The sequence below is a fragment of the Echiichthys vipera genome (genome assembly GCF_963691815.1).
Source record: "Echiichthys vipera genome assembly, chromosome: 19".
In the NCBI taxonomy this organism is placed as follows: domain Eukaryota; kingdom Metazoa; phylum Chordata; class Actinopteri; order Perciformes; family Trachinidae; genus Echiichthys; species Echiichthys vipera.
In genome coordinates, this window is record NC_139844.1 from 7614204 (window position 1) to 7641703 (window position 27500).

Genomic DNA, 27500 nt, shown 5'->3' on the forward strand with positions numbered 1-27500 from the left:
CGGCTGGTTTGAAGTAAACAAAGGAAGAGAAACAACCAAACCCGCCTGCAGAATTCAGACTTCATGTTCTGAAAATGTCTCGTCCTTCACCACCGTTTCATCAGACACAACTGCACTGAGCAACACAAATTAGGAACTAACGGCTTATGACTTTAAACAAAAAAGAGGAAAAAAGAGGAAAAAAGAGGAAGGTGCGTGTGAGAGCGGATGTGTAATATTCAGGTTAAGATGGAGGATGTAGAGCGTAACCTGATTTGGATCCCATCATCAAACCAAAGCTGAATGGAGGCCGTTTGTCTTTTGTGGCCATTACAAGCCCCTTTACTCGCTCTCCTTTCTTTGTTAATGGGGAATATTAATTTCCTGCATTCCATCTTTACTGCATTAATATTTGATGATTAAATATGGCTAGAAGCGTCTCATCCTCGTCCCCAGCCGGGGCTCTGTCTCCATCTCTGTCTCTCGGCCGTTTCTGTCTCCCAAAAAGAGTTTTATTTCCGTCACTCTTTGTGTTTCAGTATGTCTTAATTCTTGCTTTTCTTTGTCTATTTTATTCAATCTCTCGTCCTCTACCCTGGAAAACATCCTCGTCACTACTTTCTTTTTGTTTTTCCTGATTTTTAATCTCTACTTCAATCTTTCTTCTGTATATTTTTTCACTTGACGTCAGACTATAAAGACGTGTATCAGAGGTCGCGTGGTCGTCTATTTTGCTAACAGTTGTCTCGTCTGGATGGTGGGTGTATTAAGAGAGCTGGATAAAGCATTAGAAGCGGCTCTACTAGACTACACCATGTTATGGAGTCATTTCAGGGGGGTTGTGCAACGTATTCTCACAAACAGGTTCGTAGGATGCTGTAAAAAAAGTTCTGCACACAAACACGTACGATATCTTAAGAATCTGTGAACGAAATTCAACAGCTACAAGTCGACAGTCCGGAAGTGGTCCGCGACAACAACGCACCAAAAACACCTTTACGTGACCGGTTTTAGCCAACAAAATGTGGCGGTTAGGGTTAGGCATAAAAACCACTTGGTTAGGATTAGAAAAAAAGGTTGTGGTTTGACCCCATCCACCACCCCGGCTGCTGTTTTATACTATGTCTCATGTTTTCTATATGTGTAATACTCATGCAATAAATACATGGAATTCCTTCGAATCAGTGCACACTACTTTTCGTTGTTTTATGTACGAATAATTCATGAGAACAGCCTGGGTCATGGCACCCAATAAATAGTATCCACTGAATTTCAGACGTCTCTTTCACCATGTAAGTATATGAGAAAAAGTATTTTTGGATCCCATGACCGACATGCTAGCTGCAATTCCACCATTTGGCCAGTATGTCAAGTTGACCTCATTTAGAGTAGCATTTCACTGTTTAACTGATGAGCACGCATACACACATTAATCTACACACACGTACACATCCCTGCATGCAAACAACTGAGAAAGCCTGCATGCAAGTGCCCACATGTGGATAGTTATACACACACGCATACACACACACACACACACGCGCGCGCGCACGCACACTCATGCACGCACGCAGGCAACAAGCATACCAACACTTTAAATGCATGGCCACACACAACTGTGAGCCTGCAAGCTTTCCCATAAAATAATGCACAAACACAGACACATACACACACACACACACACAGACACACACACACACACACACGCACACACACACACACACACACACACACACACACACACACACACACACACACACACACACACACACACACCCAGTAGCTCTGGAAGTGGAGCAGAGAAAATGTGAGGACTGTTCTTTCCACAGCAGTTTTCCCCGCAGCAAAGCACCATGGGAAACACAACACCGTGGTGCTAAAACAAAGGTGTACAAACCCTTCTCTTTAAACTGGACATTGATGCTTATGAGTCTTTCCTGGAATAATATCAACTCGCCTGCTAGCTCTCCATTGTTTCTAGTGAGAAACAGGCAAAAAAAAGTGTGGTGTTTGATATATTTCTGAGCGATACTGCAGTTATATTCAAAGAGTTAAACTTCACGTCAAGCGCTTTGCTCTATTTTTGAGCTCTTTTATCGAAACATCATGTCGATAAAGCTTTACTGAATTTAATTGAGAGAGAGAGAGAAACAGAGAGGGACCACTTTAGCCTCTGAGCCATGGGGGGACCCAGTTGAGTGTTACGCAACCAAGCCGTGACACACACACACACACACAAACACACACACACACACACACACACACACACACACACACACACACACACACACACACACACACACAGGCCAGCTGTCCCTAATTCCAGCAGTGAAAACTATCTCTGTCTATCTCTGCTTCCCTGTCTTTCTTTCTCTTCCTCTCCTCCACTGTCTCTGACTCTACCTGTCGCGTTATCAACACTTCTGCACTACATGGCCAAAAGTATGTGTCAGTGCTTAACCGGACTCATCGAATGGGATGTGACCCATAGCCATCTGAGAAGGCCTCGTTGGAAACTGCTTTCAAATCATACCTGGTAGGTGATTGAGTGAACCATCTGTCAATCAAACTCTCACTGAAGTCAATCATGAGAGAAGAGTGAAAACATATTTTCCATAGACATAAGCCGTTTCTCAATCTGCGTTCTGATCTGCATCTAGTGGACTTGTGAAACGTCATCAGTCGCAGCCCAAGTACTGTTCCAATTCACTCGTCCGGGTCTCGCCGAGTACAGTCCAAATGCTCGGATGTGACTCGCTCCGCCCATTTTATCGAGGTGACTTTAGACAGCCAGGTATCCCAGACTGCATTTCACTCTAACATCAGCAAAGATGGCGCAGGAGACAAGACACAACTTTGAGTTATAATTTTGGAAATACTACTGTATTTGTGTCACGAAAAGCAGATTTAAAATGTTTTTAGGCGAGAATATAGTTGTTTAAACTTTGGATATGTGGTCGATGTATCAAGATAGAGCCTTTTTTTAAATTTGCTTCAACTTTTTCGGAGATATGAGGTCCTGTGGTAACCCTGACAACCAAGAGAAGCTGAGAAGGTGACTTCATCAAGTCCGCTGCTATTCCAATTACAGGAGTCTGGACTCCCGAGTAAAACTTTCCAAGTCTGAACTACCAAGTCCACAAGTCCCAACTTGCCGTACTTGGTATAGAGAAACGGCTAAACTCTCCAGTTCTGATAAAACAGATGCTTTTGTAGCATCTAAGCTAACCTCTTTAGGAGCCGTCATTGTTGTTTTGAATGTGGTGTCTCAACTGCCAGTAGCTCCTCACAGGACACTGACTGGACCCTGACAGGATGGATTTCCGTGTGACATTTCAAAGAGATTCTCACATGATCTTGTGTTATCTTGTTATCGGGACGATTTGACTTCTGTGCAAAAGACCGCGGTTGTGGCAAAAAAAAAGAAATCCTGATATCCCTTTTTCTAACATCTGGTGCAAAGACTTCCCCTGGGAGTGGAGGGTGTCCGTGTCTCCCTCTCTCTCTCTCCCATCACTTCACACCCTCTCTCTTTCTCTCTCAGTGTTTCACTCTGCAGGGTTTCATGTTGCCCACGGCACCTGTCACCCCCTGGGGTCGGTACAATGTGCGCACACACACACTCACACAGACACACACACACTCGACTCGACTTACTTGGAAAGGCGGCGTTCATTAATAGAAGTCTAGCGGTGTTTAGGGGGCTTCCCGCTCATAACAAGGGTGACACACACACACACACACACACACACACACACACACACACACACACACACACACACACACACACACACACACACACAAACACACACGCCAACCTCCCAGCAGGCCAGAATGAAGAATAAGCACAAACCCTTGAGTTCACCCTCATTAAAGAGACTGCTGCCTGCCTCTCCAACACACACAAACACACACACACACACACACGCACACACACACACACACATAGGCTGCACAGGTACAGCTGACGTCAGCTCTTTAAAGGTTACCATAAACTCTCCTCAGTGGAAAACACAGCAGATCCAGCCTGATTACATAAAAAAAAAACAGTGTTTACCCCAAACTTCTGTTCATTAAAGTTAACAAGTCAAACCTCAAAGCAGAAAGGTTATCCTCAACTGTAATTACAGAAAACCAAACTCAAATCATCCCACATACCTTATTTGTGCACTAGGGTGACACCTGTGAAGAAACACAGAGGAGCAAATCAGGAAAAGAGGAGATTTACGCGTGTTTAGGACGTCAGATTTGATGATATTTGCAGCCATTTGTCTCTCTGTATGGGTGTATGTGTGTGTGTGTGTGTGTGACTGTGTGTATGTGTGTGTGTGTGTGTGTGTGTGTGTGTGTGTGTGTGTGTGTGTGTGTGTGTAGCCCGGCCCAGGCTTGCCCCACAAAGCTAAAATTATTCGGAGGCTGTCCCCACGGACGGTCCAGCTATGTGTCCTTTTCACAGAAGCACACTTTGGTCCCAGAGACATCAGGGGTATCCAGTTTAGTGTTACACCAGCAAACTATGCCAGTACACACACACACGCACACGCACACGCACACACACACAAACAAGGTCTTTGATAAATAGCAGTGTGTCAGGGTTAAGAGGGCAAAACTTGCAAACGACTGTAAACCTGATAGTCACTTTGGAGGAGTTTGTTGTTGGTAAAGTCTAACATGGGAACATATCCATGGCACATTTGATGTTTGAAGAAAAGTGGACGCACTGTGAAGTTTATTCCGTGCTTGACAGGAAGAGGAGCTGCCAGGCTGGCTCTGTGTGCGCTTGTGTCAGTCAGTCAGCCAGCGGTTCGTTAACTAATTAGTGAGCTCGTTTATCTCATTAGGCTCTGATTGATCTGCCAGCTGATGGACTGGCAACTGAGCACCCCCTGTGTGTGTGTGTGTGTGTGTGTGTGTGGCTGTACATCAGTCGCAGCAAGCTAATCGATATCAACAACACGGGGAAGAGTTTAACTGTTACGCAACCTAATTATCCGACAGCAACTGCACAGGGAGGGGTGAGGAGGGGGGGATTCCAGCGTTACACCAATGTCACCAGAAGGGCAGCCTTCCTGTTAATAGCAGGAAATTAGCGCAGATAGCGCGGCTAGCTGGCTGTCTGATGGTATCTAATGGTCAGGGCAGACACACACACAAACACACACACACACACACACACACACACACACACACACACACACACACACACACACACACACACACACACACACACACACACACACACACACACACACACACACACACAAACACAGTTTATTTTGTGTACTTCAATGGGAGTGTTAAGGAATATAAAGTACTCAATTAACTTTTATGATTGGTCTTTTGTTTGCGCATGACATTTTAGATAGAAGATATTTTCGAGAAGGTTTTAAAGATGAAAGAACATCCAATATTTTCCACACGTTCCCATTCAGAGAATTTTGTGAGGACCCTTTTGCGTCACTTGTCAATGCTCCGGGTAGCCCTGCAAGCAAAACGTGTGATGTTCCCGGTCACTCTTATAACCCCTTAAGACCTAGGACCGCCTGGAGAAACAGCTTCTAAATCCTCAACATTGTTTCACAGTTAGTTTTTTTTCTGAAAAACTGCACAGACCATCAACGTTGTCGACGTAGGTCAGGGTTGGATTGTTGTGGATTTGACACAGAACAGGTGAAAAGCAACACTGATAGTATATTTTTAATAATTGTTAATCTATCAGCCAATCAACAGAAAGAGAATTCATTTATTAAACAAAAATACCAAACATTCCCTCGTTCCAGTTGAATCTATTGGACTGTTGAAAAACTAGCAGAAGACATCGTCTTCGTTTTTTTTTTTACTCTTTTCTAACATTTCGTAGACAAAACAATTAACCAATCAAAAGAATAGTTGAGCGAACAATTGGTAATGAAAATGGCAACAGATAAAAAACATGAAGCCAATTATTTATTTCCCTTGTGATGTACAAACATTAACATCGTATGAGCAGATTATACAGTAGTGACCTGAGCTGACGTCCTGAGTTTTTCTTTCCTCACAGGTTACATGTTTTGCTGTTGCTCAGTTTTGTTATTTTTCCATTTCAGCTGCTTGTGTTTGGCAGGATCCGACCTCTCTATGACTTACTTCCCCCCTGGGGAAATTAAAAAAAAAAAAAAAAGTGGGAAAAACAAACAAATAAAGGAGTGCTTGTAAGCTGACGAGTCACCCTCTGCTTCCCGACAAAAACAAAACAGGTTGTTTTCCACCAGAACGAGGAATTCGAGATCCAGGCACTCGGAAAAACAAAAAAAAACACAAAGCATGCCGGGAAAGCTTCATTACGGCAGTGTGGGAACACTTTTGTTCTTATTTCAGCCTTTATTTTTCTGAGGGGAGGAATTCCACACATGCATTCCCATCACCTGGGAGCTGCCCAGTTTAACCACAGCTCTACTGGGGCGAGCTGGGAGTTGAACCGGCAACCTCAAAGTGTCAGGTCCTGCTTCTATGAGCTGTTAATGGCCACTGCTGCCCTTTACGGAGCAGAGATAGAGCCAAATAAAGTAACCAAGTTTACATTAGACCATCTATTCTTTACAATATGATTTTAGATTGTATAAAAATATAAACAATATGAATTTATATCATGATTAGTAGTTCATGGAATCAGATAAGCCCCCTTGGGTTGTGATTTGTGATTTTCTGTCATATGGAAACTATAGAGATTTGACTCATGATATTAGTTTTATGCATTACAATTGAAAGCATTCTTTCAAAAAGGTTTGATATGTGACAAAGTTTTAATATCATTCATATGCAAAATACAACAGCCATAATAAAACTCATGACCTTGGCAAGAAAACAACTATTCAAGTGCTGGGATCATAAAAGTCAGGAGGTGTAAAGCACTTACACATTAATTCTGATGTACGTATATATCTTTTTCAAACTGTTGTACTTTCACACAGAACGTGAATATTACGATAAAGCGACAGATTTTTTCTTCCACAACAACGTCGATTTACCAGAGGCATGATGATGATTATAAAACAACACACCTGAAACTGCAAAGTCCGATTCAAGACAGAAAACTTTACTTACTTTCAACCACGACAAAGACACTCCTTCTGTTCTTACCTTTCACAATAAAAGCTCTAGATCGCATACGTGTTGAGCTGATCTGGCAGGTCGAGCACATCACAGGTATGAATATTCGCAGATGAGCATTTTGCATTTCATTATTCAGAAAAAGAAAACCTAAACTAAATACCGTCCACATAAGAAACTGATAATACAATACATCTTCACAAACCACAAGCTTTTCAAAGGTCTAAGATAAATACAGAAATTGCACCATTTTTTGTGCCCTTTGTTTGCTCGTTCATGTGCACTCTGCTCCTAGATCTGATATTTCCCACATGACTTGAAAGCAGCATAAAGCAAACAACTTTTTGTTGAAAAGAGGTGAAAGGGGAATTTTTTACACATCGGTTTACTCGTCACAGAGAGTAATGCTCAGCTGGTGAGGAAAAGTTATTTTTGAAGAGACTTGGTTATGACCACATTCTGAACGTTACGTGACCTCGGTGTAATCTGTGTCTCGTCCTGGAGAGATCTATGGTTATTCAGTTACATTACCTAGTTTATTTTGTAATATGTGGCAATGTGAAGCTTTTAAAAGGCACGTTTACAGCGAAATAAATATACAAGTTGTTTTGTCTCCAGTTGTATTCATTGGCCCTCCGTGTTTTTTTAGAGGGAATATCCAAACATTATTTTTCACAGCCCTGGTTGCATTATGGGAAATGTAGAATGCAGCGGTTTAGGGGTTTGAGGAAGCCTTCACCACAGTGATATCATGGTTGATCCATTACAGGAGTGTCAAAAACTGCATTTCTCCAAGTGTCCACTAGGACACAGTTTTCATAATAGAGCAGTCTCTCATTGACCCCCATGTTAAACAGGCCGTTTTCACAGCATCATTAAACCTGTTTAAGGCCTGGTACAATGAAACATTCTAGTCTGTATGTTTAGGTCATATCTCCATGACAACACTGAGGGGGGTGATTTTTTCTTTACCAGGCTAGTTTTTATTTCATTAGAGGTTAAAGTTTATGAATAATTAGGGGCGTGGCCTCTTGAGTGAAAGCTAGCCTCTGGCCTTTACTTCTCCTCTGAGGGAAACGTCAGCCAGATGGACGTATCTCCCACCCCCCAACGTCACATACATGCCCTTTTTTGGTAAGAGGAAGTGATGCGGAGTCAAAGTCTGACAAGATGTCGACTCCCATAGGCAAGGACGATTTTATCAAGTTGAGAGAACGGACCTCGACAGAGAGGCTACCTCCGTTTTTTTATACAGTCTATGGGTTCCAGATATATTTGAGGGTTAAAGGTAAGGATACTTCAGGCTCTGCTGCTTTTATTTATATGATTCTTTTTCTTAATCTGTCTCCTTTAAGTCCGGCAACTTTATGGATGTGAAATATTAAATAGCTGCAGTGCTGTTTTAAAAACAGGCGAACAGTGGGGGTGACCTCTAGCTCACCCGGGCGGCATGTGCCCCATGTTGCTGCTTCTTTCCTGTCATTCAGCTGTTCTAATGAAGGCAATAAAAGCAAAAAAAACCCACAAGACTAACATACTGTGTGCTGTACAGACTACTGCCTTTAAGGCGACAGCTGCAGCTCTGCAAGTCAGCAGAAAGTCTGTGAATTTCTTAGATAGCTAAGTCTAAAAATGTGCTTCACAAGAATGGTGTACCAAGACACTATGGACACTTCTAGTGAGATGCGCTGCTGAGGTGAATCCAGGAGAAAACCATTAACCTTCATTGATTCCTGTTATGAAGTTGATATCGATTGCAGTGGAAGAAAATGGAGAAGTGGACGAGATAGAGGAAGTTTCAAACCCTGAGAGGCTGCGAGTCAACGTCAGGAAGAGGTTTCAGTGTTTTTGGTTTCAGTACACACACACACACACACACACACACACACAGAGAGAGACACAAACACACTCTAGCTCTGACTGGACATTCACCTTTAGCTTTCCCTGTGACACAACAGCTCAGGGAGGGCAAGGAAAGGCCAAACTATAAAAATATGACTTTCCTCTACGCACACACACACAACTCTTTCTGCAATGCCACTGCGCCATTCAGCATCAAATATGCATCAAATTATATAAGAAAAGCTCTTATGTAACAGACTCTATCCCCTTCCATACCCCAGTGTGTGTGTGTGTGTGTTTGTGTGTGTGTGTTTGTGTGTGTGTGTGTGTGTGTGTGTGTGTGTGTGTGTGTGTGTGTGTGTGTGTGTGTGTGTGTGTGTGTGTGTGTGTGTGTGTGTGTGTGTGTGTGTGTGTGTGTGTGTGTGTGTGTGTGTTTTCATGCTGAGGTCTATGGCTAATGAAGCCATCTTTGCAGGGGCAAAACACAGAAACAGGGGGTGAGAGAGGGAGGAGGAGGAGGAGAGAAGAGCTAAATATAACTATTCTGGCCCTGAGCAGCATCTGAGAAACAAGGGAAGAGGAGAGGGGAGGAGAGGAGAGGAGAGGAGAGGAGAGGAGAGGGGAGGAGAGGAGAGGGGAGGAGAGGATGGGGAAGTATCCTTTCCTTGGACGCCAAACAAAACAAAGACGTTAATAATTGTTTTCCAACAGTCTATATTTATTACTTATCCACCTCACTGCGTTCCAGTTACAACAATAACTTCTGTTCCTAATCTTGGTCCTGAGATTCAAACCAGCAACCTCCAAATATAAAACCTGCTTCTCTAAACTTGAAGCTTCTGCCAACAAATGTTCAGCAAAATCTACTCAATCTTCAATGCAAGAATCACAAGTTTGTTTTTATCACAATACGAAGTTGATTCTTCAGTGATACGATATTTGCTGATATCAAAATGTGTTGTCAAATGTGATTTGATTCAATTCAAGGGCCTCTGATCGATATGAAATGACACAATCTGCCCATTTAACACAGAAAGATGTATCACATTTGAATCAACTCGCGTGAAGCTGCTAAAATATGATTTTATAACTGCTTCCAGACATTCAAAGGAACTATTTTTCTGTAAAAAGAAAGAAAGTGAAAGTGACACATTAGAAAGTGTCAATGTGTGTCAAATGTCAAAAAAAAATGTGCATCCCAAAGATGACATAAGTACTAACATGTTCACATCAGTGATATCAGATAATATGAATCGATATATTGATCCAGATCGATGTATGCCATGGTTATTTTTCAAACTTGTTCATATACACAGGTTGTTCCCACCAGATCAGCACAGATATTTTAGCCTTTTTTGACAGGCAGGAAGGAGCAGGCAACAGGTGTAAGGAACCACTGGAGCTCGAGAACGCCAACCGTCCTGTGTTATTACCAAAAACAAACATGGAGGACATGCAAGGGTAGAGTCATGTGAGCAACAGCCGCAGACTCAGTGTAGGCTACTTTTTGGAAGCCGTGCATCCTTTGAGAGTAACTTAAGTAACTTAACATATTGTATACACAACATGCATTGCATTCTGGTCTATTTGTCTGTTTTAGAGTTCCTCGTCCATTATGGATTCCTCTCTGTACGACTGCTGTAAGAACAAAATGGGAGCTTGAGAATGAAAACTTTGTGTCCTTCACTTCATTTTCCGAGCTCCAGTATGAAGCTGGTGGAAACATCTGGACATGTAGTCACATCCTCTGCGTTTGAGAGTAATCCACACCGCCAGTTCTTAGCGAGGGATTTCTGGAGCGTTTTTTAGTTGTCCATCACTCGTCATGGAAACGATCCCTTTTGATTTTTTTTTACAAATCTATCAATCCACACAACTCAAAGTTTATAGGACCGCCTCTTTTCTTTCTACACAGGCAGCTAATCAAATCACACACATGTCCATATTTAACATGTTCCGATGATCAAGAACAGCTATTAAAAAGACAATTTTGTCAGTTTAAAGGTGAAATATGAAACTATTCTGCATTAAAGCGTCTCATATTTAGTTGCGTTGTGTACTTATCATTATCTAACATTTACAACAATGTTCAAATCCGATACATCCGTCATTATATTGAAGCTACCTCGCAGAATTTCAAGAGCTGGACCTGAACCATGTCTTTCCTCACACATCAGTTTTGTTTTTCTCTAATAAATCATAAAACACACTTGTATAGATTTTAGTCATGGGACCAGGGTTCTAAATTAACTAACTAAAAAATAAAATAACTTACTAGTCAGTTTGTTTATTTATTGTTAGTTCCGGTGATGTGGAATATGAGGCATGATGCAAGGCTCTCCGTCATTTATCCCCATGCAGTACTTCCTACATTTCCCATGAACGCTGTGCCATAATGCTACGTGATGAAGTTTCATACGCCCATTGGCTGTGCACAGTTTGCAGTGAAACTAGCGTGAGAAACCATGGAAACGAACGACGCGTCCAACAGAAAACACAAGGGAGAAGAAGAATGAAAGGAGCCGAAGCAGGAAAATAGACTGAAAGAGGAGGGAGTTAGTAAAGTAAAGTCAAAAGTTCAGATTAAACTAAATGACTAAAGAGGAGGGAGTTAGTAAAGTAAAGTCAAAAGTTCAGATTAAACTAAATGACTAAAGAGGAGGGAGTTAGTAAAGTAAAGTCAAAAGTTCAGATTAAACTAAATGACTAAAGAGGAGGGAGTTAGTAAAGTAAAGTCAAAAGTTCAGATTAAACTAAATGACTAAAGAGGAGGGAGTTAACTAACGTTAGTAAAGTAAAGTCAAAAGTTCAGATTAAACTAAGGGCGTGATCACACTGTCCTCCCGGACCACGACCCGGACTTTAGGGTACTTGTCCCCCCTCCCTCTCCCCCCCGCGCCCCAGCCCCGTTTGTACTCACACTACCTGGGCCTCGGCCAATGCTTCTTGCTGTCCATACGCCTTCAAGCCGTAACACGTCACACGCATTGATCGCGTGTGTGTGGCTTTGTTTACAAATCTTTCCGTAGACCTCGGAGTTTTTGTGCATCTTGTCGACTGTTTTTGAATATTTTCATCCGACCAAATCTGCATTAAACACAACGTGAACCTTTCACCACCATTGTTGTTGTTGTTAAATGTCCGCGCATGGTCCGTCCTTCTATTTACATGTCCGAACAGGCGGACATAACGCTACTGCCGTAGGGCTCGTGCTCGTGCTCGTACACGTGCGCACGCTTGTGCTCGTACATGTGCAAACGGCTCCGCTAAAGCCAACCTCTTTCAAGCGGGCCGTGGCGGCCCAGCTGGCCCCAGTTGAGCGCGGAGCGGGTGCGCTCACACTACTTAAAGGTACTAGACTTTAGCTGAAAAAACGGTTTTGGCCACGGCCAAAAGGATAGTGTGATCACGCTCTAAATGACTAAAGATGAGGGAGTTAGATAACGTTAGTAAAGTCAAAAGTTCAGATTAAACTAAATGACTAAAGAGGGGGAGTAAGCTAACGTTAGTAAAGTCAAGTAAAAAGTTCAGATTAAACTAAATGACTAAAGAGGAGGGAGTTAGCTAACATTAGTAAAGTCAAGTAAAAAGTTCAGATTAAACTAAATGACTAAAGAGGAGGGAGTTTGCTAACGTTAGTAAAGTCAAGTAAAAAGTTCAGATTAAACTAAATGACTAAAGAGGGGGGAGTAAGCTAACGTTAGTAAAGTCAAGTAAAAAGTTCAGATTAAACTAAATGACTAAAGAGGAGGGAGTTAGCAAACGTTAGTAGCCTAAAGTCAAAAGTTCAGATTAAACTAAATGACTTAAGAGGAGGGAGTTAGCTAACGTTAGTAGCCTAAAGTCAAAAGTTCAGATTAAACTAAATGACTAAAGAGGAGGGAGTTAGCTAACGTTAGTAAAGTAAAGTCAAAAGTTCAGATTAAACTAAATGACTAAAGAGGAGGGAGTTAGCTAACATTAGTAAAGTAAAGTCAAAAGTTCAGATTAAACTAAATGACTAAAGAGGAGGGAGTTAGCTAACATTAGTAAAGTAAAGTCAAAAGTTCAGATTAGTTGTGATTGCACAGACTTCTGGGGGTGAGAAGAGGAAAGAGACAGGGGACGAGGATCTCAACAGAGAAACGAAGAAAAGAAAATGTAATCCGAAACGGCTGACGGGTCGTGAATGACTTGTGTTTGATCATAAATATGTCGTCGTGTTTTGTCAGGACTGCCGCATGTACGCAAAAGAAAAAACAAGGTGGGTTGCGTGGTGGGATATATAGATAGATATTATCTTATTAGATCTTATTTTCATTGTAAAAAATTTGATTGGCTGGTGATCAAAAAAGTTCATTTAGAACCCTGCACGGGACGACAGAGGAACAAGTGGAGCCAACATTAGCAGCAGCTCGGGCTCGGGATGTCCCGTTTCCACCAAAGAAATATCAATTTTAAACGTGACACAACACTGATCTTGTGTTCATCGTACAACAACTCCCATGATCCAACTCTACCTCGGCAGAAAACTCCATGTTTTACGTTTGTGTGCAAGGTTGAAGGAGTTACACTCCATAGCTGGTCCGGGCCAATGCAGGATCAGATGTAACATCCTTCCACATGTGCATCCAGACGTAGCGTCAGTTCCCAAAGCAAACCTCACAGCTCCTTCTCTCCTTTCCAGAATCCTTCAGCTCAGCTTGGAGACAGACCTTCAGGCCCGAGCAGCCTTCGCTTCAACATACAAACGCATGCTGCCTAAAAAAGAAGCACCCCACGGACAGAAACATAACACATATAGCATAGCAATCAGCCGCCACACAGCAGCCTCTCTGCCCGGCGCTGGAATCCACAGCTCTGACATTTCTGCCCACCACAAACCCAACGGGAAACCTTTAACGGCCTGAGGTCGGACTGAGAGAGACACAGAGATAAATTACAGTGTTTGGTTTGGTGAAGAGAGTGAAAACCAACTGAGAGTGGGTTCATGTGCAACACACATTGTATATGTATGTATGTGTGTGTGTATGTGTGTGTGTGGGTGTGTGTGGGTGTGTGGGTGTTTTTGTGTGTGTGTGTGTGTGTGTGTGTGTGTGTGTGTGCACTCTTTACAAATCCATCTATTAAAAAAATGCATGTACAGTATCTCATACTCGTGTATCTGCGACTCCAGAACTACTACGAGTCCAGCAGCAGAATAAAGAAACAAAGCTGTCCAAAGCAGTTGATGTCCGACTCGAAAAACACATAAAAGTTGTGAAACTATAAAATGCCTGAATGCTGAACAGTATGAGATATAACATCCAGCTGTGGGGGACCATTTTTCTGCTAACGCTGGAATGTGTTCACTAAAGAGTTTTATGTAAAGTATTACGAGAACTCAATATATCAGCAATATTACATACATGTCCAGTGTTAACCGTACACAAGACACATGCCTAGATACACTCAGTGAGTCATTTAGTTACCGGTAGTTTTACAGTTGTCGAGACATAACCCTGTGGCGCTGCATAAAGGAACGCAAGTGACTGAACGGGCACAGGGCACAGGCCAAAGGGCCCATTAGGTGAGGGGCCCTGATTCATAAAAACAATCCCAAGTGATGCAAGTCACAAAGAGACAAAAATGATGACAAAAAAATAGATGTAACATGTACATGGAAAGAAACAAACGACAACATAGAAACGTAAATGTCAAAGAATAAATGCAAAACCACCACAAATGGAAGCAAAATGACTAAAAATAGATGCAAAACCACCACAAAGATGCAAAATGACTAAAAATAGATGCAAAACCACCACAAAAGATGCAAAATGACTAAAATTAGATGCAAAACCACCACAAAAAGATGCAAATGACTAAAAATAGATGCAAAACCACCACAAAAGATGCAAAATGACTACAATTAGGTGCAAAACCACAACAAAAAGATTAAAAAAAGACTAAAAATAGATGCAAAACCACCACAGAGAGATGCAAAATGACTAAACATAGATGCAAAACCACCAAAAAATATGCAAAATGACTATAAATAGATGCAAAACCACCAAAAAAGATGCAAAATGATTCAAAATAGATGCAAAACAATTAGAAGGACATACTAAACAACTAAAAAATGGAGGTAAAATGACCACAAAGAGAAAAGATTAATGACTATGAAACGACTAAAAGTAGATTCTACTAATTGAAAGGAACGCCAAGAGACTCAGATGTTTATGTCAAATCATGAAGCGGCTGCATGAGCGCAGGGATGCCATCACCCTGTCAGGGCTCTATTCGCAATTAAGATTGATGCTTCTAAATAAAACCTCTAAAAATTGTGCTTTGCATTCTGTAGCATAGCTCGAGTCACCCTGACCAAGTCATCCTCATTACGGATCACATGTAACCTGTAGGTGTGTGTGCTTCCAACCCTCATCTGCTGCACAATGAGCAGGGACGTGAGTCACCGACATCACTTGACTAAAGCTTTTTTTCCCAAAGCACTGTGGTGGAACTTATGGATCCCGACTATGACGTAGGGAATAATGACTCGAAGGCTATTTATGGTCTGCTTCAATACATTTAATAGCTTTAAAAGGTCATGAATGCAGATAAGATACCTTTAAGAACCCATCTGTTGGTACATTTCTGTGGGTATTCTGAAATGAAACGCCCCAGATGACTCGTAACTTTAATACTACGCCATAATGTGTTTTACTTTCATGCCAACAATCACAATTTTGGAAGGAACATCTCTGAAATTTACATTTTTTTGAAACAAGACTTATCTGAATATATTTGCATAGATATTTCTGGGCCTCTCACGCAGCTGAACGTCTCTGGGTCTAACATCGGGGGAATTAGATAGATGGAGGAAAGAGCGAAAAAATGTACTGATGACACTGAGACAGCACACACACAAACACACACACGCACACACAGACGGCTGACAGCTGCTTCTGATCCTCCTATGTAGTTTAAGTAAACAGAGAGGTCTGAAATCACAGAGTTGTCAGCCAAAATCCTGTCACTGACACCGTTAGTGTGTGTTTGTGTTACAGCACGGAAAAAACACACACATCAGGTGATTTGACGGCAAACAGCAAACTCATCCGAGTGTCTTTTAATTCATCAGTTGAAATAATGAAGCAGAAGGGAGAGAGAGAGAGAGAGAGAGAGAGAGAGAGAGAGAGAGAGAGAGAGAGAGAGAGAGAGAGAGAGAGAGAGAGAGAGAGAGAGAGAGAGAGAGAGAGAGAGAGAGAGAGAGAGAGAGAGAAAGGGGGATCTGTTTTGGATTTTTGGGTGTTTCTTTTGGCACATCGTCGGGATGAAAGAGGGGATGAGGGATGAGGAGAGGGAAGAAGACGAAAAGGATGAGAGGGGAAAAACAGGAGAGATGAGATTAAAAGATGTGTGAAGAGGGGAGAAACAACCCAAGAGGAGGAGAAAAGAAGGAGGAAAAGGGATGAAAACAGGATAAAAAAAGAGGAGATTAGACTAAAGGAGGAAAAACAGAGGAGCAAAATGAAGGAGGTTGGATGAGAGTAGAAGAAGGGCAAGGAAAGGAGAAGAGAGACCACTAAAGAGAGCAGGAGATGAGAAGGTAAACAGGAAGAAGAGAGGGGAAGGAAAGAGAGAGGGAAGACGGAATGGGAAGGAGAAAAGTGGAGAAATAAAAGAGGAGACATGAGCAATAAGAAACGGAGGAGAACAGGAGAAGATACAAGAAAAAGAGGAGATGAGATTAAAGGAGGGGAAAGGGAGGAGAAATGGGAAGAGGAGAGATGAAATCAGGGAAAGAGAGGAAAGAAAAAGAGACAAGAGAAAAGCTTAACGGAAGGAAAAGAGGGGAGATAAAAAGAGAAGAGAGAGGAAAGGGAAGGAGGAAAGAGGAGACAAGCAGTAAAAAAGGGAGGGATGGGTTGAGAAGGGAGGAGAGAAGGAAGATAAAAGGGAAGAGGAGAGATAAAGTAAGGACAAAGACAAAAGGAAGAGGAGGAAAAACTAGGAGGATGAACGACAGGCGGAAAACAAAAAGAGAAGATGAAAAAGAGGAGGGGGGGAAGGAAAAGACGAGGAGAATAAAATAACTTAAAACAAGTGTAAAAAGAGGAGAGGAAGAGATTGGGATGAGATCAAGGGAGGAGAAGAGGAAGAAGTAGAAGGGGAACGAGAGAGAGGAGAAGAGAGAGAGGAGAAGAGACAAACCCGAAAGGGAGAACAGAGGAGAAGAGATGAGGAGAGAGGGATGAAAGGGACGGCAGGATGGAATCCAGAGACAGATAGACAGAGCTTTGAAGAGAAGGGAGGTGGAGAGAGGAGAGAGGGGGATCAGAGTGAGCGAAGGATGAAACAGGGAGGCGAAGGGAGGGATGCAAACATGCAGAGGGATGAAAGGAGCGAGGGACGCAGAGATAGAGAGGAAGAGGGGGAAAGTTTAAGTCTGACAGTAAAGGAGAAGAAGAATATGGGATGAATGTGAGGAGGAGAATAGATTTTTCGACATGTCTTAGTTATTTTATCGGTAGAAATCCAAGATGATGCTCAAGCTAACGCGTCACATCTGTCACAACAAAGACAATCAAACGTTAGATGGGAAAATATAGGTTTGTAAAGGAGACGTCTCCGTTTGGGCGTGGAGCTGTTTGTGAAAGAGGAGGAATTTCAAAAGGCACGCGGACGGACACTCCACTTTAAGTCCGCGGTGAAAGCAGCAGAGCGCTCGGTGACTGTAAGAGCTTTTCAGGAAAAATGTTCTCACAATATTTTCACTTAAAACTCGAAGAAACGAAAGGTTTACAGACAAAGTCGCAATTTATCGTAGAATAAGAATGAGTGTGCAGACCGAAAGAGAGAGAGAGCGAGAGAGAGAGAGAGAGAGAGAGAGAGAGAGAGAGAGAGAGAGAGAGAGAGAGAGAGAGAGAGAGACAGAACGAGGATTTCCATCCAAATGATTTGCAAACTTGAACCGAATTGTGAGAGAAAAGTTTTCATTAAACAGGAGTTGGTTCATTGAAATAAGCAGCAGGTGGCTTGTTACACCACTGCAGGAGACGAGGACGGGACAAGATGATGTCATCAAAAGAGCGCCAGTCAAACCTCTAATGCTGCAATCACATCGCACGCAATAGTCGTGATAGAAGCAGCGCATTTACATACAAAAATCTACAGACTGATTTGAAGGCGCGACGCACTTTTCTCACATTACTGTGCATTCACACCAAAAGCATTGTAGGTGGTTAAATCACCTGGAACGCTTGTATCGCTTGCTCACATTTGTCATTTGTCACATTTTTGTTCATCGCTTCAATCATAGGTAGCAGCCGAGATGGCTAGCTAATTGAAGCTAACCACTGGCTAAGCCTACTCAGCTGTTGTGCTGAAAGGGGAAATTATGCTAACAGGGATCTAAATGCTTTTAAAAGATCAGAAATAAGCTTTCAGATGAATTGTGTGGCTTTTAAATGAGCCATTGTGTTGTAGTGAGATCAGGCCGTCAGTGATTTAACCTCTGAAGCTGTACAGGTGCTGCCCAGTCTCCGCTAGATAAGACGCTTCACTCTGCAGGAACGGCTTTCTTCTTCTTTTTCTTCTTCCTCTTCTTCTTCTGGATTTTCAGCAGACTAGATGCCTAAAGGCACGTCGCTGCCATCCACAGTTCATAGTTATATCCATTATATTATATCCATAGGAATTGTCTGGTTTCCCCCAAGGACTGCAACAATAGCGGCTTTGGTGAGCCCGACGAGCCCCTGGATGTTTCACGGAGAACTTTGATGACGCTTACCGCAATCTCAACGCTGATTGGGCGTCGGGGCACAGCTTCACGCAATGTCGCTTGAAAAATTTTCCAACTTCAAGCAACACACGCGATGAGACGATGGACGCTTCAAAGCATCGCTCCAATCGCTCGGAAAGCGTCGCCCGAAGCCACGTTTCGTGTCATTGCGTCATTTACATTGATTTTGAATGGCAGCTTGACGCTTTCCGAGCGATCAGAGCTTTTGGTTTGAATGCTTTGATGTGAAAATCGATTGATATTTGCATCCAATGCCTCCAACGCATCCAACGTGCAAGTTGAAAATATTGAACTTTTCAGCGGAATTGTGTGACGCTGTGGTGCGTCAGCCAATCAGCGTTGACATTGTGGTAAGCGTCATAACATCATGGGGATCACCAGGGGATCACCACAGCCGCCATTGTTGCAGTTCTTGACTACATCAAAGAAACCAAACTGTTCCTATGGAAATAATATAATGAATATAACTGACCTGTGGGTGGGAGCAATGTGCCTTTAGCCATCTAGTCTGCCAGAAATCCAGGAGATGAAGAAGAAAGCCGTCACTGCAGAGTGAAGCGTATCCCAGTCTGATCTACAGGAGGACCGCGGAGGCAGGTCGGCACCCTCTACAGCTACAGAGGCCTGATCTCACTGCGACACGATGGCTCTTTTGAGAGCCACACACTTCATCTGAGAGCTCATTTCTGTTCTTTCAGAAGCATTCAGATCCCTGTTAGCACCAGCATAACTTTCCATTTAGCACAACAGCAGTGTAGAGCTGCAGGAAGCTAGACGCCAGCTGCTAACTAACTGCCTCGATGCTCCAAATGCGCGACTCACACGATGCTCCAAATGTAATCAAGCAATTACTTGCGTTTCTTGCAATTACATTGCATCTATCGTGTGTGGTGTGATTGCAGCTTTATGATTAAAAAAACAAAACTGGATGGAGTGCCTGTGAGTTAAAGATGCAACTACAGGGCAGAAAGGGATCAGAAATCTGGATACAGGGTCTGTCAAAGGCTGGAAATCCTTGACAACACTAGAATTTTTGTGTGATGTTTTCAAGGTTTGAAAAGTTCTTGGTTTTTGATGGGGCTTGAAACTACTTGAACTGTTATGCTATATGGTGGTATACATGATATAACACAGAGAAAACTAGATTGAAAACAGCATTTTCTGACATTTTTCATGAAAAATGTTTTTTGCTGATGAACAGATGACCATAATAGTTGGTGATTATATTTCTGTGGAGTTGGATTTACTTTTATTTGTCATCCTTCTGTAGGAAGCTGTCTCAAAACGTCATGTTGTTTATAGGAAAATAACATCTAGTTTAATGTGATGAACAAGTGCAAATATAAGTTTACTGAATACTGAGGATTGTTCTGTATTCAGATATGTAGTTTACCACAGCTGGAAGGTGCTGGAAAAGCATGAAAATGCACACAATACAGAGATGCGTCAAAAACCTGATCATGAATGTTGCCATGGAGAAACAGCTTTGATTTTAGCTCGACCATGATGAATGTGAGCGTTGATGCAGCGCAAAATTCCACTTAATGCCATAAAAGCTTTTTTATTCTTGATCTTTCCATTCTTACTGGCCCATTGGGAGCAGCCCAATAAAACCACAGTCCTCTGGTGTTGGTTAATGTCCTGCTAAAAGGTTTGTCAGTGGGAGCTGTGTAGGAGGGGCAGGCGTTAAACTTTTTTTTTTTAGACATGTTTCCTCACCCTCACCCTGTAACATATTTCTCCACACTTAAACACTTGTGACTGCAGTGAGAAGACTGACATCAAAAGGCTTCAGCAGGGACGTTTTTTCAGGTCGCGCCGGATTTACTTTCCCTCTTTGAAGCACTCATTTTTAGTCCGCTAGGCCACTTGCAGCACTCACCGCCGGTAGCGTGTGGTAATCCCCCGTTGTATGACGGACGGGAGGCGCAAAGGTGCTAGCCAGCTGCGCTAGCTTTTAAGCCTTAATACCCTGAGTATGAGTGAGCTAGCGTGGAGCTAATCAGTCTTAATGCCATGCATATGGAGTTGGCTCCGGAGATGGCTAGCCACTGTAGCAGCGGCTAATCCTAGCAGCTACAGGAACAAGCCCAATCCCCCGTTTTCCCAAATATGTCAATTTTAGGAGCTGCAGCATGAGATTAAGATTAGAGGAAGAGAATTAAAATAGAGCAGAGGAGATGACGGAAAGGACAATATGTTAAGGGGAAAGCGTTTGTACTGGTGTGACCAGATGTTTTCTAGGGACAGTCCTCGTTTTTGGCGGCACGTCCCCGGCTGTGGCAGTCTCCTGAAATGTCCCTGTTATTAACTGTGGTATAAACAGACAAAGTGAGGTAACATTACAAGGACGCCAAATCGTGTTTGTTTGTTTGTTTACAACAGCTACCATGCTCAAAATACATGAAACCAGAATCTTCTTTTATATTTCACAGATAACAACATTGAATATTTTAATGATATATTGTCCGATAAACTGGAAATGTCCCCGGTTCTCATTTCGGCAATCTGGTCACCTTGAATCAGCCTGATGTGCCCAGGATCCTCGCTGTAATAGAGGGCTTCCTCTTCAGACTTCAAATTGCAATAGACCAACAGGAGATAGACCAAAAGATAAAAGGCCATTCTAGTGCAACAGTGGTAGCCTATGAGTCATCATCATTTAAATAAGTTAACAGTTTCATACTAAATACTTTACTCAGAACTAAACATGGGCCAAATATGAGCAACAAAGAGAAAGAAAATGACTAAAAAAGACTAAAAGTCGACTCTTTGAGTTTGGGCGTCGTTCCAGAGTGGGGGGCCTCTTTGGGCCTCTTTGGGCCTATTGTCTCAGAATACGTCCATGTATGCAGAATGTATTTTATCCACCTTTAGTAGGCAGTTCTGAATACGGAGCTTGTTCTCACTGAGACTGGATGCACTCCAGATGTATTCGATGTAAAAGAGACAAAAGGACGAAGCAAGGAGCGCTGGGAAAGAGCGCACATTAGAAAAACTGGCAGGAGAGAAAGACAAGAAAGAGCATTTCCCTCGTGAGGGTGACACACACACACACACACACACACCACAGGCTTTTTACTGTGTTGAGTTCCTGTGCGAGAACAGGAAGTGACGTCATGCTGATGTGGGCACAAAAATATCATACCGGCTGTTATCTTTGAGAGTATGTGTGCGTCTGTTATAAGTGCTTCGAAGTGAAGCACCTGCTGCTCTCTCTCTCTCCCTTCGGTCTAGAAAATCACTGCCTTCAGTCGGTGTCCTCCTCCCCATCCTCCTCTTTCACTTCCTCCCACTCCTCCTTCTTCCGTCCATCACGTGGTATTAGCCCCGGCGCCAGGGCACTGACATGGGTCGCAATCTTTCTCCCTCTCCCCCTCCTCCCTACCCTCCCTCCCTCTCTCTCTCTCTCTGGTGATTCAGGCAGGAAGCCAACGAGTGGCACAGCAGAGGCGAGCCACCTGTTCCTCCCTGGCAGAGGAGATCGTGGAGAGACGGAGGGAGTGAGGGAGTGAGAAAAAGGGGACAGGGGATGGAGGAAAGGAAAGAAAGGAAGGGCAAGCAGTCAATTTTCAGATAGAGTGAGGGATGCTGAAAAGAAGAGGATGTGAAGGATGGAATGAGGTATAGAAAAGGAGGGATGGAGGGGCACAAGAGGGAATATTTTAGAGAGTGTACAGTGAAGGGTGTAGAGGTGGAGGTGAGGCAATAGAGGAAGCTATGGTTACAAAAACAAGGGATGAGACAAGAAAGGAAAGACTTATGAGAGGTAGAGGTAAGAGAGGGAAGAGGTAAGAGAGAGGAGAGGAGGAAGAGAGGGAATAGCAAGGAGAAGAAAAAAGGAAAATAGTGAAGTAAAGATGACAAAAATCAATGAAAATTAGCAAAGGGTGCTGAAAAGGAAGGAAGAAGGGAGGAGGATGGAAGGAGGTATAGAAAGACAAAGATGGAGGTATATGAGGGGGAGAAACAGGAAAGAAGTAAAGATGTAATGGAGGAAGTGGAAAAGAGAGAACTAGAAAAGAAAGATGAAGTGCAAAATGGAAAAGAAATAGCCAAAAGAGACACCAGAGGGATGCTGAGAGAGAAGAAGGGAGGAGGCAGAGGATGGATGGAAGGGGAGTGATGTAAAGAGGAAGAGCAGGATAAAAGGGGCGTACAAGAAAGGAGGTGAGAGGAGGGGAGGAAAAGAAAAGATGACAGAGTGAGGGATGCTGAAAGAGATAAAAGACAAGGGAGGTGGAGAAAGCATGATGGCGCTTGATTACGATTCCTCCTCCCCTCACTTGACCTTATCCTCCTTCCATTCATCACTCCATCTCTCCTCCCACAGACAGCCTGTCTTTTCTCTGAATGGTTCTTCAGCTGATGAGTCTATGCGTCATCCCGCTGCTCCGACCGTGAAAACTGGAGGCTTTTCAGTAGGACACGCACTGACAGATTGGTGGCTTTCTATCAGGGGTGGGAATCTTTGGGTGTCTCGCCATTTTCAATTCAAAACTATTCTGGATTCAAAATCAACAAAATGACGTGTTTATCTTCATGTCAGAGTTTTAGACTGCAGAGTGAGACAGAATGACAGTAAAGTGTTTACCTTCATGTCAGAGTTTTAGACTGCAGAGTGAGACAGAATGACAGTAAAGTGTTTACCTTCATGTCAGAGTTTTATACTGCAGAGTGAGACAGAATGACAGTAAAGTGTTTACCTTCATGTCAGAGTTTTAGACTGCAGAGTGAGACAGAATGACAGTAAAGTGTTTACCTTCATGTCAGAGTTTTAGACTGCAGAGTGAGACAGACTGACAGTAAAGTGTTTACCTTCATGTCAGAGTTTTAGACTGCAGAGTGAGACAGAATGACAGTAAAGTGTTTACCTTCATGTCAGAGTTTTATACTGCAGAGTGAGACAGAATGACAGCAAAGTGTTTACCTTCATGTCAGAGTTTTAGACTGTAGAGTGAGACAGAATGACAGTAAAGTGTTTAACCTTCATGTCAGAGTTTTAGACTGCAGAGTGAGACAGAATGACAGTAAAGTGTTTACCTTCATGTCAGAGTTTTAGACTGCAGAGTGAGACAGAATGACAGTAAAGTGTTTACCTTCATGTCAGAGTTTTATACTGCAGAGTGAGACAGAATGACAGTAAGGTGTTTACCTTCATGTCAGAGTTTTAGACTGCAGAGTGAGACAGAATGACAGTAAAGTGTTTACCTTCATGTCAGAGTTTTAGACTGCAGAGTGGGACAGAATGACAGTAAAGTGTTTACCTTCATGTCAGAGTTTTAGACTGCAGAGTGAGACAGAATGACAGTAAAGTGTTTACCTTCATGTCAGAGTTTTAGACTGTAGAGTGAGACAGAATGACAGTAAAGTGTTTTACCTTCATGTCAGAGTTTTAGACTGCAGAGTGAGACAGAATGACAGTAAAGTGTTTACCTTCATGTCAGAGTTTTATACTGCAGAGTGAGACAGAATGACAGTAAAGTGTTTACCTTCATGTCAGAGTTTTAGACTGCAGAGTGAGACAGAATGACAGTAAAGTGTTGACCTTCATGTCAGAGTTTTAGACTGCAGAGTGAGACAGAATGACAGTAAAGTGTTTACCTTCATGTCAGAGTTTTAGACTGCAGAGTGAGACAGAATGACAGTAAAGTGTTTATCTTCATGTCAGAGTTTTAGACTGCAGAGTGAGACAGAATGACAGTAAAGTGTTTTACCTTCATGTCAGAGTTTTAGACTGCAGAGTGAGACAGAATGACAGTAAAGTGTTTACCTTCATGTCAGAGTTTTAGACTGCAGAATGAGACAGAATGACAGTAAAGTGTTTACCTTCATGTCACAGTTTTAGACTGCAGAGTGAGACAGAATGACAGTAAAGTGTTTACCTTCATGTCACAGTTTTAGACTGCAGAGTGAGACAGAATGACAGTAAAGTGTTTACCTTCATGTCAGAGTTTTAGACTGCAGAGTGAGACAGAATGACAGTAAAGTGTTTACCTCCATGTCAGAGTTTTAGACTGCAGAGTGAGACAGAATGACAGTAAAGTGTTTACCTTCATGTCAGAGTTTTAGACTGCAGAGTGAGACAGAATGACAGTAAAGTGTTTATCTTCATGTCAGAGTTTTAGACTGCAGAGTGAGACAGAATGACAGTAAAGTGTTTTACCTTCATGTCAGAGTTTTAGACTGCAGAGTGAGACAGAATGACAGTAAAGTGTTGACCTTCATGTCAGAGTTTTAGACTGCAGAGTGAGACAGAATGACAGTAAAGTGTTTACCTTCATGTCAGAGTTTTAGACTGCAGAGTGAGACAGAATGACAGTAAAGTGTTTACCTTCATGTCAGAGTTTTATACTGCAGAGTGAGACAGAATGACAGTAAAGTGTTTACCTTCATGTCAGAGTTTTATACTGCAGAGTGAGACAGAATGACAGTAAAGTGTTTACCTTCATGTCAGAGTTTTATACTGCAGAGTGAGACAGAATGACAGTAAAGTGTTTACCTTCATGTCAGAGTTTTAGACTGCAGAGTGAGACAGAATGACAGTAAAGTGTTTACCTTCATGTCAGAGTTTTAGACCGCAGAGTGGGACAGAATGACAGTAAAGTCTTTACCTTCATGTCAGAGTTTTAGACTGCAGAGTGAGACAGAATGACAGTACAGTGTTTACCTTCATGTCAGAGTTTTAGACTGCAGAGTGAGACAGAATGACAGTAAAGTGTTGACCTTCATGTCAGAGTTTTAGACTGCAGAGTGAGACAGAATGACAGTAAAGTGTTTACCTTCATGTCAGAGTTTTAGACTGCAGAGTGAGACAGAATGACAGTAAAGTGTTGACCTTCATGTCAGAGTTTTAGACTGCAGAGTGAGACAGAATGACAGTAAAGTGTTTACCTTCATGTCAGAGTTTTAGACTGCAGAGTGAGACAGAATGACTGTAAAGTGTTTACCTTCATGTCAGAGTTTTAGACTGCAGAGTGAGACAGAATGACAGTAAAGTGTTTACCTTCATGTCAGAGTTTTAGACTGCAGAGTGAGACAGAATGACAGTAAAGTGTTTACCTTCATGTCAGAGTTTTAGACTGCAGAGTGAGACAGAATGACAGTAAAGTGTTTTACCTTCATGTCAGAGTTTTAGACTGCAGAGTGAGACAGAATGACAGTAAAGTGTTTACCTTCATGTCAGAGTTTTAGACTGCAGAGTGAGACAGAATGACAGTAAAGTGTTTACTTTCATGTCAGAGTTTTAGACTGCAGAGTGAGACAGAATGACAGTAAAGTGTTTACCTTCATGTCAGAGTTTTAGACTGCAGAGTGAGACAGAATGACAGTAAAGTGTTTACCTTCATGTCAGAGTTTTAGACTGCAGAGTGAGACAGAATGACAGTAAAGTGTTTACCTTCATGTCAGAGTTTTAGACTGCAGAGTGAGACAGAATGACAGTAAAGTGTTTACCTTCATGTCAGAGTTTTAGACTGCAGAGTGAGACAGAATGACAGTAAAGTGTTTTACCTTCATGTCAGAGTTTTAGACTGCAGAGTGAGACAGAATGACAGTAAAGTGTGCACCTTCATGTCAGAGTTTTAGACTGCAGAGTGAGACAGAATGACAGTAAAGTGTTTACCTTCATGTCAGAGTTTTAGACTGTAGAGTGAGACAGAATGACAGTAAAGTGTTTGTCTTCATGTCAGAGTTTTAGACTGCAGAGTGAGACAGAATGACAGTTAAGTGTTTACCTTCATGTCAGAGTTTTAGACTGCAGAGTGAGACAGAATGACAGTAAAGTGTTTACCTTCATGTCAGAGTTTTAGACTGCAGAGTGAGACAGAATGACAGTAAAGTGTTTACCTTCATGTCAGAGTTTTAGACTGCAGAGTGAGACAGAATGACAGTAAAGTGTTTACCTTCATGTCAGAGTTTTAGACCGCAGAGTGGGACAGAATGACAGTAAAGTCTTTACCTTCATGTCAGAGTTTTAGACTGCAGAGTGAGACAGAATGACAGTACAGTGTTTACCTTCATGTCAGAGTTTTAGACTGCAGAGTGAGACAGAATGACAGTAAAGTGTTGACCTTCATGTCAGAGTTTTAGACTGCAGAGTGAGACAGAATGACAGTAAAGTGTTTTACCTTCATGTCAGAGTTTTAGACTGCAGAGTGAGACAGAATGACAGTAAAGTGTTTACCTTCATGTCAGAGTTTTAGACTGCAGAGTGAGACAGAATGACAGTAAAGTGTTTACTTTCATGTCAGAGTTTTAGACTGCAGAGTGAGACAGAATGACAGTAAAGTGTTTACCTTCATGTCAGAGTTTTAGACTGCAGAGTGAGACAGAATGACAGTAAAGTGTTTACCTTCATGTCAGAGTTTTGGACTGCAGAGTGAGACAGAATGACAGTAAAGTGTTTACCTTCATGTCAGAGTTTTAGACTGCAGAGTGAGACAGAATGACAGTAAAGTGTTTACCTTCATGTCAGAGTTTTAGACTGCAGAGTGAGACAGAATGACAGTAAAGTGTTTTACCTTCATGTCAGAGTTTTAGACTGCAGAGTGAGACCGAATGACAGTAAAGTGTGCACCTTCATGTCAGAGTTTTAGACTGCAGAGTGAGACAGAATGACAGTAAAGTGTTTGTCTTCATGTCAGAGTTTTAGACTGCAGAGTGAGACAGAATGACAGTTAAGTGTTTACCTTCATGTCAGAGTTTTAGACTGCAGAGTGAGACAGAATGACAGTAAAGTGTTCACCTTCATGCTTCAGCTTATCTGTGCAGTTTCAATGCATTTACCATAAATGTCAGAATACGGATGCACTACAAATATAGGGCT

The 27500-nt window shown here is 42.3% G+C and overlaps 1 protein-coding gene across 3 annotated transcripts in view; it reads right to left on the minus strand.

Annotated features, from left to right (window-relative positions):
* The window catches only part of hivep2a (HIVEP zinc finger 2a), a 124995-nt gene that overhangs the window by 81348 nt on the left and 16147 nt on the right, over window positions 1–27500 (minus strand). The window contains exon 3 of one of the 3 annotated variants that reach the window (XM_083934096.1): window positions 4138–4161. The exons of the other annotated variants lie outside the window; for them this stretch is intronic. The gene's annotated coding sequence lies outside the window, so the exon portion shown is untranslated. The remainder of the gene's footprint in view (window positions 1–4137; window positions 4162–27500) is intronic. 3 annotated transcript variants of the gene reach the window in all.